We start from the raw sequence: 12,861 nt of genomic DNA, 5'->3' as shown, positions 1-12,861 counted from the left end.
ATAGTACATTTTATTACTGCCCTATCTCGAGTAAGTTTCCCTACTATTGCAGAGTGTTGGGTCTCAAGACCGTCAAGGGCCAAGCTCTCAAAGACCATGGGCCTCATTACGGGCCTGGCTGTAACCCTGCCGGTGCTACCAGCAGATTGCTGCCGGGCCTGTAAACATATACTGGTGCATGACTTTCCGGTGCCATGGGCTCATTACAAGTCCGGCAGCCAGGAAGTCAGGCGCTGGTAAATTTGTAAATCCCCATTCCCATAGTCAATAGGACTCTATGCGAATGGGAACACTACTATTGCAGAGTGTTGGGTCTCAAGACCGTCAAGGGCCAAGCTCTCAAAGACCATGGGCCTCATTACGGGCCTGGCTGTAACCCTGCCGGTGCTACCAGCAGATTGCTGCCGGGCCTGTAAACATTTACTGGTGCATGACTTTCCGGTGCCATGGGCTCATTACAAGTCCGGCAGCCAGGAAGTCAGGCGCTGGTAAATTTGTAAATCCCCATTCCCATAGTCAATAGGACTCTATGCGAATGGGAACACGGAAGCACCAGCACCATTGTTAACAGTGCTTCCGTGACGGCTTTGCTTACCATGACCACTGCGCCCGGCAGGGTCAGACCTGTTAGGTACAGCGGCTCTGGCAGGCAAACCTGTAGTTTGCCGGTCCAGAAACAAGGGTGCCAGTGAGCTTACCGCCACCCTTTTTTTTCGCACCGGCAAACTTGTCATGAGGGCCAGTGTCTTCTTGAAAATTGCTTTCCTTTTTTAACTTGAGTATTGCGTAATTCAAAAGTTCAGCCGAGTAAAAACATCCTCCAAGTAGTTAGGATCCATTTAATATTCAAAGGTGTCATACCAAGATGGAGGATAAAATCCGACAATAGCGTCTTCGGTTATCTTCACGGTGTCAAGGGCTTTGCCCTCCCATGACTGGTCTAAATTAGGCAGGGGTTATAAAGGAGGTTGTCAGGGACTTGAGTATTTCTCTTGATTTCAAGGAGCTATGCCGGGTTATAAATCCTCCTTCCAAGATCTCTTCTAAGCCCATGGAACATTTTTCCATGTCAGATGATTCCCCCAATGCTTTGAGTGTTCGATATTGAGGGATTCCATAGAAGGTGGTAAGTGGGGCTTGATGGAGCCCTGAGATGTCACTTCTGTGTCATTGCGTATAGCATTGGATGCCTCATGGCAGACATCAAGGATCTCCAGCATTTTATGTGGGGGTCCCAATGCTGATGATAGGGCCTGGGCCTTGAGAAGACGAAATAATGCTCTCCCGAGGCTTCCCCTGTTGTCGCGTACATGGTTGCTTGGTCGACATTACGCATTAAATCATTCTTTCTGTGTGTGCGAATCAGCCTTAGGGGAGCATCGAAGGCTGAGGCACATAAGTAATACTGCCAAGGGAGGCAAATGAAGACCAGTGGGAGCTCAAAACACTTGACCTGTCGTGACAGAAGAGGTAACTTATGGGTGGCCAGGAAGCTCTGATACTATCTGAGCTCCAGATCCAACCTTCTGTATTCCAACAGCGCAGGCAAAAGAGAAATCAGAACAACAAACCAGGCAGAATGCCTTAGCGGTTACTGAATCTTGGCTTCACCCCACGGCAGGCCCTGCAATTATGCTAGCAGTCCCAGATGACTACACGCTACTAAGACTTGATCGCACCACTTCTAGAAGTGGAGGTCTTGCCATCATAGCCAAAACCAAATTTACTATCATAATTGAATCACCCACTAATGTTAGTTCCTGTGAATCTCTAACAGCTAAGTTAATACTTTCTAGTACTCAATCCATCTCCATCCACCTTATCTACCGACCACCGGGCCCCCTAGGATCATTCGAAGAAGACCTCACAGACATCCTATCAAATAATCTTAAAAACTCTTCACAACGTATCCTACTAGGAGACTTTAACCTTGGCTTTAGCGACCCTGCAGACGCCAATGCCAGTACAATCAATAACACCCTAGAGGAACTGGGCTTCACCCAGAAGATTACCGAGCCCACCCATATCAAAGGGAGAACTCTGGACTGGCTAGCCGTGCACAACTGCCCAGTCTTGGTCTCTGCCATACTCCCGCAGCCTTGGACAGACCACTATCTGATCTCGTTCACCCTAAAGGCAACCCCAGCACCAACCAACAACATAGCTCCAGCTATCCAATCCCGTAATAAAAAGAACATCACCCCTGACAATCTGATCCCGCTCATCATACCAACTCTGAACGCCATCCCAGATCACACTGATCCCCTTACGATGGTTGACATCTACAATAAAATTATGCTCTCATCCCTTGACGCTATAGCCCCTTTGAAGCTAAAAAAGAGCAAGCCTCGGAAACACATTAACCCCTGGTTTTCACCTCACCTCAAAGCCCTCAGACAGGAAAAACGACGCTGTGAAAAACTTTGGCGAGCTTCCCCCTCAGAAAAAAACAAAAAATACCTGAGTAATCTAGCCTCCCAATATAAAAAAGAAATCATACTGGCTAAGCAATCGTCATTTAGCACGCGAATTGCACATGCTAAATCTAACACTAGAGAGCTTTTCACAATTCTTAAAGAGATAGAATCCCCGATCCAAGCACCAGATTCGTGTATCAAAGATAAACACTGGTGCACGGGCATTCAAAATGCCCTAGCGAATAAAATCTCATCCCTCAAGACTAAGATAAGCACCAAAAAAGAATCTCTGCTCTCCTCCACCAAGCAGAGTACCATCCCCCACAAAAAGGTTCACCCGAGTCCACCTTCCCCCCCAGCGTACAACCCCTCCTTCAACTTCCACAAAGTATCCACCAAAGAGGTTGAAAATACCATTCTCACCCTCAAACCTTCTAACTGCCACAGAGATTTATGCCCCGCTCAACTGATCAAGGATGCTGCCCGTGATCTTGCTCCATTTATTACCAAACTAATAAATGCTTCTTTCACATCAGGCACCGTACCCAACAACTTAAAACAGTCTTGGGTCCTCCCTTTGCTTAAAAAACCGAACTTAGACCCTTCCACCCCAACTAACTACCGCCCTATCACCACAGTACCATTCCTTCTCAAAATCATTGACAAAATAGCTTACCAACAGATCCAACAACACTTTGAGCACTTCCAACTCTTAGGAGTCCGACAATCGGGCTTCAGGCCACAACACGGAACAGAAACCGCACTCATAGATCTCAAGACACAGATAGACGAGCTGAGAGACCAGGGGAAGACAGCATTATTGCTTCTCCTTGATCTCTCCGCGGCCTTTGATCTGGTCGACCATGAGATCTTGTGTAACCACCTACAAATAGCCGCCCACTTCTCTCAAGAAGCAACCAACTGGATCCATTCCTTCCTTAATAACCGTACGATGAGAGTCTTCTCACTATCTTCTGCGGCCGACCCCACCCCTATCACATGTGGCGTGCCGCAAGGATCTTGCGTCTCCCCTACACTTTATAACATCTTCACGAAGCCCCTTTTCGATGATCTAGACGATCTAGGTATCACCTACACTAATTATGCCGATGATACCCAGATCCTCTTCCCGTTGTCGGGGGATTATGACAAGGATTTGGCCTTCGTTAATAAAGTGTACCTCATCATCCAGGCATGGATGGCCTCACACGGTCTATGCCTGAATGATGACAAGACGGAACTTCTCATTCTAGGCTCGACACACTACCTCAACAAACTGGGCCACAAATATTCATCATTCATAATTGACGATAACAAAATCATGGTAGCTAAGGAGGTTAAAACCCTCGGATTCTATCTAGATTCCACCCTTACCCTTAACAAACAAGTGAACGCAATGGCATCCGCCACTTCCTACACTTGCAAACTCATCAGGGCAGCCAAACCCTTTCTCTCCCCCACCAACTGCACCACCTTGGCCAGGGCGCTGATCCTGTCCAAGCTGGACTATTGCAATGCCTTATACGTAGGGTGCAACAAATATATCTCTAACAAAATCCAAATCCTCCAAAATAATGCCCTCAGAGCGGCCCTCAGTATCCCAAAGAAAGCCCATATTTCAGATTCCAGAAGATCTGTCAATTGGTTATCCACCAAGGACAAGATATTCCTTAAATCGGTGTCTCTGATTCACAAATGCCTCCACCAAGCAGCCCCCCAATACCTCATCGCCAGATTTACCAGACCTACCCTCTCCCGCCCCTCAAGAACGGCCAACTCCAACCTTCTACTTGTGCCCAGGTTCAAACGTACTACATCTGGGGGCAATAGCTTTCCAGTAAAAGCAGCACAATTCTGGAACTCCCTCCCTCCGACTTGCAGGGAGGACCTACCCTACCACCAGTTCAGAGCCAGGACCGTCCACTGGCTCAAATCTCTCGACTCATAACGACTCTTGAGACCCGGACTCGCCAGTACCATGTGGCTCCTCATTGAATGTAAATATGTTTATAGTACTGCCCGAATATATATGCTCTAGCTTACTCATTGAATGTAAATATGCATATTACTGCCTCTAATGTACATGCTCTACCTATCCTATTTGGCGTGATACGTCCGGCAATGTAACCCCAACTGGACCTCACCTTACTGTATGTAACGAAGCTTTGCAACCCTCTTGCTGCCTCTGCGCCCAGTTACCCTTGGGTTTGGTGCGCATTACAAATAAATAAATACAAATACAAATACAAATACAAGAGTCACTCACCAGAGTTTATGTTATTTCAGCAGTCAGCGTCGTAGTGGTGAAATATTTAGTCTCAGGATTTGATCAATGTTTTCTCCTTCCTTGGCTTTCCAGCAGCACAGCCGTGCAGCTGCACATGCTGCAAGACTTCTCCACTCCGCGACTCGCTCTGTGAGCCAGATGGTGTTTAAAACAGTGCTCCGCCTTCAGAAAAGTATTGAGAATAGACCGACTATTCAGGGGCTCAACAAGACTGCTCCACCCTGCTGCACTCCATGACTTGCTAATTGAGCCGATGGTGTTCAAAACAGCGCTCCGCCTTCAGAAAAGTAGAGAGAATAGACAACTTTACAGGGGCTCAACAAGACTGCTCCACTCTGCAACTCACTCCGTGAGCCGGGTGGTGTTGAAAACAGCGCTCTGCCTTCAGAAAAGTAGAGAGAATAGACTCTCTAGGGGCTCAACAAGACTGCTCCACTCTTCATGTCTCGAGCGTTGCATGGCGCCATACATTATTCCTTGCCCAAGTATTGTGCAACCTATCCCTACCTATGCCTATCTCTATGCTACTTGTTTAACCCTTTCTGTGTATGCTGCAACTTTCCCTAAATGTGTGAGTGCACTCTACTCCTCACCCTACTTGTGTAGCACAATCATTTCTATTCTTTATGGCGGTTGCATTACCTCTAATGTTTAAACTGGTTGTTTACAGATCATATCTCAGCTTGTACCTTTGTTGACTTCTAGGAACATGTGGCGGCGGGGCCAGAACTTGCGCTGAACCTACCGGCATCATCACAGAATCCCAAGGTGGATCTGCCGCAAGAACAGAGTAAGGTAACATTAAAATGGATGGCAGGTCCACATGCCCACAGATAGCTCGAACTGTGGAGTTGTATCGCTGGTTAATGCCCACAAGTTAAGCTATGCCGCAATCAGAACGCATGCGTTAAATAATACATGTGCCTAGGTGATAATTATATGCAAATTATGCTACACTTGGTATTGTAAAGGCATTGCTGAACAGAGAGGGCTCTTTCAGTATCCACCCTTACGTTTATGGCAACATCAGCATAATAGTGTTGCACAGACCATGAAGTGCATCATAAAATGCTCAATGCTGACTTGTGGTTCTTGCGCTTAAATGCACCCAGGGGCATTCTTCCCTTACTGTATTTTGTTTTCTATGACTTCATGCTGCCCACTAATGTCTATTAATCATCATCATCATCATCATCGTGTACTTTATTCGACAGGTTGTCTTTAGCAAAACAATTAAAACAAGACATGGCAGTTACGAAAATAATGATATATCTAACATGTTCAGCCATTACTTTAACTTTTGCAGAGCAATTCATTGCCACAATAGTAGAAGAGTAAACATTATGAAGACAACTGCAGGTATAAAACGAGATGAAAAATCAATGGGTTAAAATTTTTATAAAATATGAGTTCATAAGATCTAGCATAATTCATAATAATACAAGTTAGTAAGCTCATGTCACTTTCACTGCAAATGCATAATGAAATACTTCCGACGTGTCCAAGCCGGGTGTACAAATCTTACCACAAAATATACATCATTAACATTTTTGGTAGACTGGCATAGTTATAGGGCTTCCAAGGGTCAAGTTTCACAAGCTTTTTTGAACAGCTGTAATAAATAGTCTTCTCAGGTGACTGTATTTCTCACAGAATCGCAAAAAGTGCATAATGGACTCCGAGCTCAAATTACAAATCAGGCAACATTGCAAAGTTTGCCCTTTACAGGCGCTTATAAATTTGGCGGCCTTACGGGTACCAATTCTAAATCCATAAATAGGGTTTTAGCAGGTGGTATAAGGTCCAAATAGCTTTCGATTCCCTCTTCACTTTTTAAATACAGACCTAGCTATAGTTTTAAACAATCGTTTACGAGTTTTTCGAAGTTAGCCTGTTTTACGGCAAGCTTCACTTCATCTCTTGTGCGGTTTGATATGATTACCAGCTGCTTTGACTATTCCAGCTGGTACTTAAGCCCAAACCTTTCGATTGTTTTCTAACCGGCTTCACCCATGGTAATGAGCCCCCGCCTGGTGTGCTTAGCAAAACTGTAATTGCCTCTCAGAACCTAATTACGCCTGCAGTCACCCAGAGTCTAATCCAATAAAAGATTGGTTTCCACACTAACTGGGCATTCATTGGCTCTAGGCCACACTCCATCTGCAATGGTGCATTCGGGAAGCGATTCGTGAGGCCCAGTAACATTTTTAAAAATGTATTCTCTATAAACTCAAATTGTTGGCTGTTGATGTATCCCCATAATTCGCCTCCATACAAAGCAGCCAGTTGAGATTGAATCTTGTAAATGCTTATAGCCGGGGAAACACGCCCTGTCACTGTGATTGACAAAAAATGTCCGTATACCTCCACTATTTCTATCAAGGGTGACCTGTGATTTGTACATCTGCAGTGACCATGACCCGCCTTCCTGCAATTCTTACCCCCAAATAGTCATAGTAAGCCACTTGTTCCAGCACTGCCCCCTCTATTTCCATGTGACACACACAGGGTTTGGTATTTGCTGGGCTAAATACCATGACTTCTGTTTTAGTCTAGTTCAACATCAAACCTAATCGAGAACAATTGGTAACAAAACATTTTAAACTACGCCTAATCCCCATTGGAGAAGTAGCCAGCAATAGAGTATCATTGGCAACAAAATAATGCTGCTATTATATCGATGCCAAGTTTGGGGGAATCAAGATTACCACTTGTACACTCAGCCAACAGTGCCAAGATTACTTCATTAGTAAAGAGGGAAAATAGGAGCAGAGAAAGGACACAGCCTTGGCGCGCGCCCCTGTCTGCCATACATTCTTCAGTGCACTCTCCTACAGTCCCCCACCTTACCACTGCAGTATTTCTACTATACAGATGCCGGATAGTGTTGTCCTGTTGTGTTTAGGTGCGCCCAGATCCCTTAAAAATAAACAAATAATAATTTTAAAAAATAACAGTTATCAATTCTACGGGAACACCCCGCTTCATCAGCCCCCACCAGAGTTGGCCTTTGAGAACAGAATCAAAAGCAGTCTACAGGTCCACAAATACAGCATAGACCTGCATCCACTTTAACACTGTATATTTTTGAAGATCGAGAGATAAGCGAAAACATTGGTCAATTGTACCTATCCCTGATCGAAAGACTGCCTGTAAATGAGAAACCAAGTCATTTGAGTTCACCCAATCCTGCAACTGATTTAAAATCACCTTTGCATACAGTTTGTCTGTACAATTTAACAATGAAATAGGTCTATATTTACTTGGTGTTCCTTTATCACCTTTTTTTGGAAATAGGCACAATCTGTGCCTTTCACCAGGAATCTGGGACTTAATTTAATTTGACAACTGACATGAACAGTTTTAACATAACCGGAGCCAAAACATCTGGCTCATCTTTCAACAGGTCCAGTAGAATCCCGTCGGTAACAGGGGCTTTGTGGCTTTGGCACTTGGGATTGCACATTTCACTTCTGCCAAAGGTATATCGATAACTGGACGAGTAATCTCTAAACCTTCCGCCAAATCCCCTGCTTCAATCTCCACCCCATTGTCCCGTTCACCTTTATACAACCCAGAGAATTGATTTAACCAATATTCTGGTGTGATGAGGGAGTGAAGCCTATTATCATTGGTTCCCTTTTTATCCGAAAACAAAAATCGAAAGGTCTTGAGTCCCCCCATGATGGCAGCCTCGTGAAGTTCTTTCCACTTAAGTTTATAATAGCCTTCTTTTTTACCCCCTATTATTTTCTTGTAAGTGGTTATAAAGGAGCGCAGTTCCTCTTTGTTTAATTTACTGTAGTTGGCGAGGCAATGTAGTAAGGCTCTATTGGACATCCTACATTCATTGTCAAACCAGTTACACTTTTCTTTCTCCATCAATTGTATTTCTTTTGATGGTTTAGTTAAAAAAGGCACAAATCCCACTACTAACAGGGTAATTCATAGAATTTCGCACAAAAGTGGCGCACGCGGCTGTCGCACAGTGTGCGCGTGCGAATGTCTGCGCCAGCCACGTGAGCTAAAATCGATTTCCGCGCACAGCATATTCATGGATTTTCGCCTCCAAAACCAGCCGTGGAGCAGAGTGGCGCAGCGACCCTGCAGCAGCGCCAGTTACACCCCGAAGAACGCCCCTAGCGCATGGAAAAGCCATCAAAATCCCCAATCCTGCACAAAGGGCTGCGCTAACCCTGGACCACTTTACAGGGCTGCCAAACAGCAAACGCCAAGCGGGGAACGTGTATTACTGGGGTTCGCGTGAAGTTTCACACGCGAAAGGGCCTGTGCGGGTGGGGTACGTGTATAACTGTGGTTTGCGGGAAGTTTCACACGCTATTTCATCAGGGTACGTGTATTACGGGGTTTTGCGGGAAGTTTCACACGCGAAAGGGCCTGTGCGAGTGTGGTACGTGTATAACTGGGGTTCGCGGGAAGTTTCACACGCTATTTCAGCAGGGTACGTGTATTATGGGGGTTCGCGGGAAGTTTCACATGCGAAAGGGCCTGTGCGAGTGGGGTACGTGTACAACTGGGGTTCACGGGAAGTTTCGCACGCGATTTTAGCAGGGTACGTGTATTACGTGGTTTCGCAGGAAGTTTCACACGCAAAAGGGCCTGTGCGAGTGGGGTACGTGTATAACTGGGGTTCGCGGGAAGTTTCACACGCAATTTCAGCAGGGTACTTGTATTACAGGGTTTCGCGGGAAGTTTCACATGCAAAAGGGCCTGTGTGAGTGGGGTACGTGTATAACTGGGGTTTGCGGGAAGTTGCACATGCTATTTCAGCAGGGTACGTGTATTACGGGGGTTCGCGGGAAGTTTCACACGCGAAAGGGCCTGTGCGAGTGTGGTACGTGTATAACTGGGATTCGCGGGAAGTTTCACACGCTATTTCAGCAGGGTACGTGTATTACGGGGTTTTGCGGGAAGTTTCACACGCGAAAGGGCCTGTGCGAGTGGGGTACGTGTATAACTGGGGTTCGCGGGAAGTTGCACACGCTATTTCAGCAGGGTACGTGTATTACGGGGGTTCGCGGGAAGTTTCACACGCGAAAGGGCCTGTGCGAGTGGGGTATGCGTACAACTGGGGTTCGCGAGAAGTTTCACACGCGATTTCAGCAGGGTACGTGTATTACATGGTTTCGCGGGAAGTTTCACACGTGAAAGGGCCTGTGCCAGTGGGGTACGTGTATAACTGGGGTTCGCGGGAAGTTTCACACGCAATTTCAGCAGGGTACGTGTATTACAGGAGTTTGCGTGAAGATTCACATGCGAAAGGGCCTGTGCGAGTGGGGTACGTGTATAACTGGGGTTCGCGGGAAGTTTCATACGCTATTTCAGCAGGGGACGTGTATTACGGGGGTTCGCGGGAAGTTTCACACGCGATTTCAGCAGGGTGTGTTTTATTTCTGGGGTTCGCGGGAAGTTTCACACGCGATTTCAGCAGGGTACGTGTATTTCTGGGGTTCGCAGGGAAGTTTCACACGCGATTTTGCAGTCAGAGCGGGGTACGTGAATTTCAGGGGTGCGTAGTGAGTCCTACAAGTGAATTGGCAGTGTGGGTCCTCCCAGGTGTTCCCTCTACACCCCCCACGGCACCTGCAGGCAGCCCACACCACAGGGGACTACCCCCCACCCCTGATCATGTCCCGCAGGCAGCCCATCCACCATGGGCATGCCCCCCAGCCAAGCCACATGTCAGCTTGCACCCCCACCCCCCAGCAGTCAGGGGCACCTGCCAGCAGGCCCCCACTCATGTCCCACACATGTCCCCCTGGACCCCCACCCCCCAGAAGTCAGGGGCACCTGCCAGCAGGACCCCACTCATGTCCCACACATGTCCCCCTGCACCCCCACCCCCCAGCAGTCAGGGGTACCTGCCAGCAGGCCCCCACACATGCCCCCCTGCACCCCCACCCCCCAGCAGTCAGGGGTACCTGCCAGCAGGCCCCCACTTATGTCCCACACATGTCCCCCTGCACCCCCACCCCCCAGCAGTCAGGGGCATCTGCCAGCAGGCCCCCACTCATGTTCCTCACATGACCACCTGCACCCCCACCCCCCAGCAGTGCAGGGCACCTGGCAGCAGGCCCCCACTCATGTCCCACTCATGACTCCCTGCACCCCCACCCCCCAGCAGTGCAGGGCACCTGCCAGCATGCCCCCACTCATGACCCCCTGCACCCCCACCCCCCAGCAGTCAGGGGCACCTGCCAGGAGGCCCCACTCATGTCCCACACATGTCCCCTGCACCCCCACCCCATAGCAGTCAGGGGCACCTGCCAGCAGGCCCCCACACATGTCCCCCCCGACAGGTCATCACACTCCAGACCCATGCCCCTCATGGCCACCCAAATCCCACCCCAGTCCAAACACCCCACATTGAATTCCCAAAGTCATGATAGAAAATACATAACCATCATGGCGCGCATTGCAAGTGGCATTGGAAAGTGGCTGTTGGGCTGGAAGGACTCTGCTCAGCCCTCCCCTGCTCGGTGAAAAACGCTGCCGTCGCCGTCGGCGAGAGGAAGCCCCTTTGAGTGTTTACAAGCCGTAACACTACTACAACCATAAATCAACGCTCGGCCACGCCCCAATACTTGTCTGCATTTTCTTGGTTTTTTTATTTACTGGGGCTCTTGCGCATCGCGCGCGCGCATCGCAAGTGGCATTGGAAAGTGGCTGTTGGGCTGGAAGGACGATGCTCAGCCCTCCCCTGCTCGGTGAAAAACGCTGCCGCTGCCGTCAGCAAGAGGAAGCCCCTTTGAGTGTTTACAAGCTGTAACACTACTACAACCATAATTGAAGTAAAGGACTCATTTTTGGACTGACTCTTTGGGTTATTGTGCCCATTCTGTGCATTCTGTGCATTCTGTGCTAGGTACCGCGGACTGCGGTGAGCTTCTTACTTACCTTGAATCTTATTGGAGCTTTCTCTTCTCTCTTTGCAGTGCTTGGCCACGCCCCCATACTTGTCTTCATTTGCTTGGTTTCTTTATTTACTGGGGCTCTCGCGCATCGTGCGCGCGCATCGTACGCGCGCATCGCAAGTGGCATTGGAAAGTGGCTGTTGGGCTGTTAGGCTGAGAAGGTTAGCAGGGAGGTGGGTGATGTGGGGTGCACTTATGATTGTATCTTGAAGCTATTCTATAAGCATAAGACGTACACATGAATGTATTGTAATGATTGCAAAAATACCCCAAGCGAGAAATGGGTAAACATATACTCAGTCAATGTTCTATTTCCGGGGTGAATATTAACAGCAAAGTGAAGTTGAATAAAAGATGGTAGTGCGTCTATGCAGTGGACACAAAGAGGGGCAGCCTCCACTTAAGAAGCGGCAAAGCATGCCCCATGGTTCAAATCATTTAGCAAATTCTAAAAGTACTCTTGCTGTAATGGCAAACTGTGATTATACCAATACAAATATTGGGGGTAGCGATCCGCGAGATACAAAACAAAAGACGATAGAAGAATCTATGATTTGCCATAAGGTGGCCTTTGCTTATATGAAATTATCAATGAACCTTCCACCTCTACCTAGTAGCCTCAATTTGATCAAGGAGGTTGAGAAGAGGTCTATCTCAAAGCTACCAACATTTTTCTTAAGTATGAGAGACTGTGAACTAACCGTTTCTCCAGTAAATGATGAGCAAAATGATGCAGCTTATGTATCTATGCTAGCACCGGAGATTCTTAACGTGCTTGAAAAAAGAATGGAGCTATCAGAGGGTCCTTCAACCCCAGTGACTGCACCAGTAGGGAGAGTTGCCAAAGTACATTTTCACAGAGCCATTCAGAGTCATGCTTCACTGCCCATGGATTATATCATGGGTGAGGAAGAATATGCAGTTGAATTGGGAGAGCGACCCTCTGATATCCCTAACAAAATCCTGGCATATGAAGAGGCATCTATAGCAGAGGAGCCAGAGAGGCCTCCTAGAATAGCTTCACAGAACACCTCATCTCCCCCTCCACTCATATCCCCAGTAAAAGAAATGCAATCCTTGGAAGCAAACTATCCAGTGATATCTAGAATTTTAAATCTTCTAGATAAAGGACACAAATATACTCACTATGAGCTAAGGGACATTAAAACGGCTCTAGCTCTTATCCTGGAAAAGTTCAATAAGCTAGAGGGGTTTATATTTG

At 47.4% G+C, this 12,861-nt stretch overlaps 1 long non-coding RNA gene across 1 annotated transcript in view; it reads right to left on the bottom strand.

Moving 5' to 3' along the window:
- The window catches only part of LOC138569675 (uncharacterized), a 29,917-nt gene extending 25,065 nt beyond the window's left edge, over positions 1 to 4,852 (bottom strand). Inside the window, exon 1 of the long non-coding RNA XR_011303297.1 lies at positions 4,684 to 4,852. This is a non-coding gene — a long non-coding RNA (uncharacterized lncRNA). The remainder of the gene's footprint in view (positions 1 to 4,683) is intronic.
- Between the last annotated feature and the right edge of the window lie 8,009 nt (positions 4,853 to 12,861).

Source organism: Ambystoma mexicanum, chromosome 2q, assembly GCF_040938575.1.
Source record: "Ambystoma mexicanum isolate Mex_15411 chromosome 2q, UKY_AmexF1_1, whole genome shotgun sequence".
Taxonomy (NCBI): domain Eukaryota; kingdom Metazoa; phylum Chordata; class Amphibia; order Caudata; family Ambystomatidae; genus Ambystoma; species Ambystoma mexicanum.
The sequence above is the reverse complement of the archived record's forward strand: the minus strand, read 5'-3'. Positions and strand labels throughout refer to the sequence as shown.